Genomic DNA, 6281 nt, shown 5'->3' with positions numbered 1-6281 from the left:
TCTTTCTGGTGACCAGACCCCACCATGAAGCTATCAGGAGGCCATTAAGAGTCTCCTCATCAGAACAATAAATGCTCCTATCACCCAAGAAATTCCAAGGACTCAGGCACTCTGTGTCAGGAACAGGGGTCGAAGACCAACTAACAGAACATAAAACCCAAAAATATATATATTTCTTATTATATCACAACATCACAGTGTTTGTTCCATAATAAATGCTTATGGTATTAAATATACAGTCACTACTTAAATGTCTTTAGCTGTATGTAAAGTAACCATAATGCCCCAACTTTCCTAGGCAGAGCACAGCACTGATAGAAGACAGACAACCACCAGAAACTTTAAACCCTGGACTGCCCTAGAATATTTTGGGTGGGTAGGCAGCACATCCACAAGTATTTCTACTTTTTATAGGTGTGATCATCATATTTAAACAATTATACACCAGCTTTTTCTCTCATTATTTAGCATACATTTTTCTAGGTTGTGATATACTCTTTATATTTCCTCCCAAAAAAGCCATATATCCTTCTGAGCCTCTGTTTTCTCACCTGTAATCTCTTCATCTCCAATGACACTTCTCCCAGAGCTCTTGAGAGGAAGTATTCTAGTGAATTGGAGAGTGCAGGCTGTGGGGTCACATACCCCTTTGTAGAATCCTGGCTCTGCCACTTCCTTGTTATGTTACCTTTGACAAGTTACTTGTCATCTTTGATCCTCCATTTTCTCACCTGTAAATTAGAAATAATAGTGCCTTATGCAGAGAGTTGGTATAAAGATTAAATGGGGTTTTAAATAATGTTTAATCCAATGTTGACACATAGTAACTCTTAATAAACAATAGCTGATATTATTGTTGTTGTTCTACTTTGCTTTTCTATAGAATATCATTACTTAACCATTACTAAATGATGTTCTATTCCTTAGTCTTATTGGTAATTCCGCAAGGTACTTCCTCAGGCATACAGCTTTTCTCCCCAAATTTTATCTATCCATATATATGATATATATATATATCATCTGTCTCTCTGTAAAATCAGACTGATTTTACAGAGAGACAGAGGGAGAGAAAGAGAGAGGTGAGAGAGAAACATCGACCGGTTGCCTGGTGTACACATCCTGACTGGGGATCAAACCTGCAACCTTTTGGTGTGGGATGACATTCCAACCTATTCACCCAGCCAGGGCCCAAAATTATCTCTTCAGAATAAATTCCCAGGAAGGGCCAACAAGACACTTTCCTCTCTGTGTCTGGTGAGCTCTTGGTTCTTCCAGAGCCTCACCTTCAGAGAACCTCTGATCCCCAAAGACCACGAATCTCCCCTGCCCCATTTTTCCTACAACAAACCACCTCCCTCATAGGCACTACTAGGTCCTCTCCCTCCTATCCAACTCCTACATGGCCCTAGAGGGTTTTTCTAGAAATACATGTTTTCTATTGGAGGGGCGGGGGGAAGTGTCTCTTAATGGCTGGCAAGACTGTAATTTGGAACAAGCCAAAGACAGGCAATTAGAATACTTGTCATTCTCTTGATCCAGCAATTCCATCTCCAGGAAATTTTTTTCTACAGATATACTAAAAAAAAATGTGCAAAATGGAATATCTAAGATTATCAGGGCAGCACTGCTAAAAGTAAAAACACAAGAAATCACATAAATGTGACTGGAGATTATTTAAATAAATTACACAGCACCCATATACTGAATACCATAGAAGGATAAAACTCTTTATGTAGTAAGATGGGGGCATTCCCAAGCTACATTAGTATTTTTAACCGAAAAAAGCAAGGTACAAACCAATGTAGCATGTGTGAAAAGTTAAAAATAGTGGGAAGAATAGATGTATGTGTTTGCTTGTACTTGTGTAAAACACTGTGGAAGAATACATAAGAAACTGTAACATTGGCCACCTCTGGGAGAGTACTGGTGGCAGGTAGATAGGTACTGAAAGTAGATTTTTTTCTGTGCGTACCCTTTGTTGTGTTTGAATTTTAAACCATGTGACTGTATTCTCTAGACAAAATAATAACAATAATTGACAGAAAACACACGTGGTGGAGACACAAAAATATTGCTATATGTGCTGTTACTAAAAGGATGGCAGAAGAATTCATCTTCTGGAGAAAACTGCTCCTGTGTTGGGGGGGAAACCCTGAGAAGTTTCTTCTCCTCTTCCTGTTCTCTGATTCCTTCTACTTTAAGAAAATCTTTCCCCTTTTCTGGCCTCTTCCATGGTTGCGCAAGCCAAAGCTCAGAGCCCAGTCTGGAAGGGAAAGGTCCGAACCATCAGAAAGTAAAGGATGTTCCCTTCCGGTGAAAAGGTGGTTCTGATTTTAAGTAATTCTTTATCTCCTCTGGGGTGGACTCCAGGGGCAGGGGTTGGGGGTATTGGGAACTGGGAGGAGAAAAAGGGAATGAGAAGGGCCTAAATAAGAGTAAGTAAGGAGAATGGACCTCCAGCCCTGAGATGGCTCTCTACAATGGTGTAAGGCTGAAAGCTTTTAGAACAAGTGGCTTGTTTGGGGGGAGGCCAAATCCTGCTATTATATGTGTGGCAGGATGTGAAGGTTCAATTTGTTTTCATACTAAAAACAGTCTGAAGTTGCCTCCCTTTTCTTGCCAACTTAGAGCAATTATTTTTCCTCACTTATTGTACAGTCTGAATGTTGAGCCCTCCCTACGCTTAAAGAAAGGGAAATCTATTCTTTTTTGGTTTGTTTGTAGTAATTGCTGATGAACCAGGCCTTAGATTTAATAGATCAACAGTCTATTAAGAACTAGAGAAGAACAGAGGAACCAGAAGAGAGAGAGAAGGAAGTACCATGGAAGAGGCCAGAAAAGGGGGAAGATTTTCTTAAAGTAGAAGGAATCAGAGAATAGCAAGAGGAGAAGAAAGTGACAGAGTCACCACAAGCGCCGCACTGGCATGGGAGCTGATCTGGGGCAGTTTACCAAAAAGGAAGAGGACATGAAGCTCAACTGAGCCAGTCGAATGGTACTAGCAATGACGGCTTCAAGGGACACAAGGCATGGGGAAGAGCTAAGTCACGGCCACAGCTCGCTCAGCCATGACCAGAAAGAGCACTTCCTCTTGCCTGCACCAAACTTGTCCATATACATTGTGCCTCTGTAGGCAACTGGTGAATAAAAAGGTCACTCCATTAGCATTGGTAACTCACTGGATGCCTGCCCAGCCGGAGAGATGCCCATCCATACCATACACCTTCAATGTGAACCTGCCCTATTACTCCAGGTGATATATGCCCCAGGGCAAAACCTGGACCCAGTGGAGTGATGACAAGAAAGCTCTGGGCATGGTGGGGGAAAGGGAACAAGAAAAGTGGGAGCTGAACTGAACAAGGTCAAATCCTCCTGAGATGGGACAGTAGATAATGACACTGCTGTTACATGCAAATAGGGACAATGTAGATGGCAGGGTCTGGCAAATTTGGCATATTACTCACCTGATTAAAACTTTCTGAGGGCTACTCTCCATCTTTAGATTAAATTCCAAAATTTTCAACTTGGTGCATTAGAATAGGCTAAGTTATGCTGCAGTAACAAATTAACCCCCAAAACCTAATGGCTTAGCACATGGTACATAATCATTCATGGACCCAGACTAATGGAAGGGCCAATATCAAGGAGCTATACCACTTAGAATGTGTAGCCTCCTTGGTCACTGTGGCAATGTGTAAGCTCCTAGGAAAGCTTGCTTTTTTATACTTTAGCCCTGAACTGACACGTTTTCAGCACATTGGTAAAACTAGCCACATGGTTCCCTCCAGCTGCAAGGAGACTGGGAAATACGGGGAGTAGATGGATATTTGGTGAGCAGTAAATATCTCTGCCATACATAGCACTTAAGACTCTTAGTGATCTGGCCCCAGGGTCTCATCCAGCTTCATATCCTGCCACTGCCCTGCTTCCCAACTCATAATCTACCTCTGGTCATGGGGTCTTCTCTCAGCTCCCAGCCATGTTCTTGAACCATTGCTCTCCCATACTTTGCTCATGCTGGTTCCTGACCATAAAATACCCCTTTCTACCTTCTCCACCTGCCTCAATACTAAGCCCAGCTCAAATGCCATCTTCCCCATTCCTGGCCCCTCAGGGCCACCTCTCTTTTTATATACTACTAGTGGCCTGGTGCACAAAATTCATGCACATTAAAAGGGAATTAATTAGAGGAAATATTTTAATATTGCTATTTGCCCTTTCTCTATAATAGAAGTGTCAGAGATAAAAGAAAATTTATAAAATGTATATGAAAAACTCCTCCTGTCAGAGTCTGGGGCACACCACAGGACCCAGAGTCAAGCCCCCACGAGCTTCGAAATCATGTGAGACCCAGACCCGGCCAGTCCCACCCCCGTCAAACCCTGCAGCGCGGAGGGGCACATCCTCAGGTCCCCCAGCCCGGTGCTGGGGCAGGGGGCATGGGCTCATGTCCCCCGGCCCTGACGCCGGGGCGGGGGGGCACAGCCTCAGGTCCCCTGGCTCGGCCTCAGGTCCCCAGGTCCCAGCTCGAGGGCATGAGGGTGTGATGACCATTTGCATATTAGATCTTTATTATATAGGATACTTCCATTAGCACTTAGGGTCCGTGAGACTGACTTCCTGCCATAGACTATTTCACAGAGCCTGGTACGTACTGGGCACTAAATAAATATTTGTCAAATAAATGCTCTGCTTTAGAATTTGTCAATAATACTTTGTTTGCCTTGTCCACACCCATCTGCCCACCCGCCTATAGGTTGTGTGTTCTGGATGATACAGACTGGATGTTATTCATCTCCACTTCCCCATTACCTACCGGCACTGAGAATTCTTTCAGTAAATGTTTTGGGGAGAATTGATTAATTTGCCTTCTATTTACCTAGTACTTTCGAGTAGTAACTTAAAAAATAACTACAAATGGGTCTTTTAACAATGAACATCAGCTATGTGTATGTTATATTTCAATTTAAAAGTTTATTCTAAAAAATAAACAAGAAGCAAAAAAGGGAAGTATTGGGAGAGTAAATTGCACGAACACAAAGGCACTTCTGGAAGATGCAATCACTGGTGTGTGACTTTTGTAATAGCTTCTGTAGACAAAAATATTAAAGTGCTTTTGGGCTCAGTAATGTTGGCCAGAGCTAGCTAAAGCAAAAGGAACCCCACAGGTAGAAACATCCTGCCTCAGAATCAGGAGGAATCAGGGCCCCAAGTGTGGTGGGAACACACATGGCCCTCTTTACTTCTTTCATGTTTCTCTGAGCCTATATTTTGTTATTCCCACTCACTGAAACACAGCTTTTTTCGCTTCTTAAAAAACAGCCACTTGCACCATCAGCCAACAGCTACCTACTTTTTAATTCTTTTCCAGAGAGTAGCAGCCACATCCTCTGACCCAGTTTCAAGACCACAGAGAAGGACTCTGATTGCCTCAGCTCACAGGTGACCAGTGGAAAGTCCCTGGGCATGGCTAGTTTTCACCAAGATCTTTATGGAGGAACCAGGCACCAGGAAACGGGCTGGGAAGAAAAAGCCATTACAGCTCACTAAAATAAGGAAAAACCACTCATAAAAAATAAATAAAAAAGAGAGAAGGTAGCTTCAGAGAGAGAGATCATATAAATATAAATATATCCTCTGAAAAGAATGGAAGATAAGGTCACATTATTTGGGAAGGAATTAAAATGGCAGGCGCCACTTCATACTTAATCTTCCACATCTCCTAAATATCACCCTGCAGGTATTTCCACTGCCAACTCTTATCAAATCTATCTTCTAAATTGTTTGTGCAATGGCTCCCCCCCGCACCATCTCCATTGCCTCAGATCCTACCTTATCATCTCTGGTCTGGAGTGTTGCAACTGTCTCTTAACTGGACGCAGGGCCCTCTCCAGTCTAACCTTGTTCTAGCCACCCACCACAAGATGGCCTCCAAAGGATCTTTCTTACAAACAGGATCCTACCATGCTCCTGTTTAAAACTCTTTAACAGCCACTATCACCTTCCAAGCTTCTTTTTTAGATGTATTTTTTCATTGATTTCAGAGAGGAAGGGAGAGAGAGAGAGAGAAGTAGAAACATCAATGATGAGAGAGAATCATTGATCAGCTGCCTCCTGCATGCCCCACACTGGGGATCAAGCCTACAACCGGGCATGTGCCCTGACTGGGAATTGAACTGTGACCTCCTGGTTCATTCGTCAACGCTCAACCACTGACCAACGCCGGCCGGGCACCTTCCAAGCTTCTTAGCACCACCTTGCCTCAGGATCAGGAGGAATCT

General features: G+C 43.1%; 1 long non-coding RNA gene across 1 annotated transcript in view; it reads right to left on the bottom strand.

Moving 5' to 3' along the window:
- Positions 1–554: 554 nt before the first annotated feature.
- Positions 555–6281, bottom strand: part of LOC102751283 — a 33766-nt gene continuing 28039 nt past the window's right edge. The window contains exon 3 of the long non-coding RNA XR_001515610.1: positions 555–731. This is a non-coding gene — a long non-coding RNA (uncharacterized LOC102751283). The remainder of the gene's footprint in view (positions 732–6281) is intronic.

Source organism: Myotis davidii, unplaced genomic scaffold, assembly GCF_000327345.1.
Source record: "Myotis davidii unplaced genomic scaffold, ASM32734v1 scaffold964, whole genome shotgun sequence".
NCBI classification, from domain to species: domain Eukaryota; kingdom Metazoa; phylum Chordata; class Mammalia; order Chiroptera; family Vespertilionidae; genus Myotis; species Myotis davidii.
This window is presented reverse-complemented; position numbering and strand designations above follow the sequence as displayed.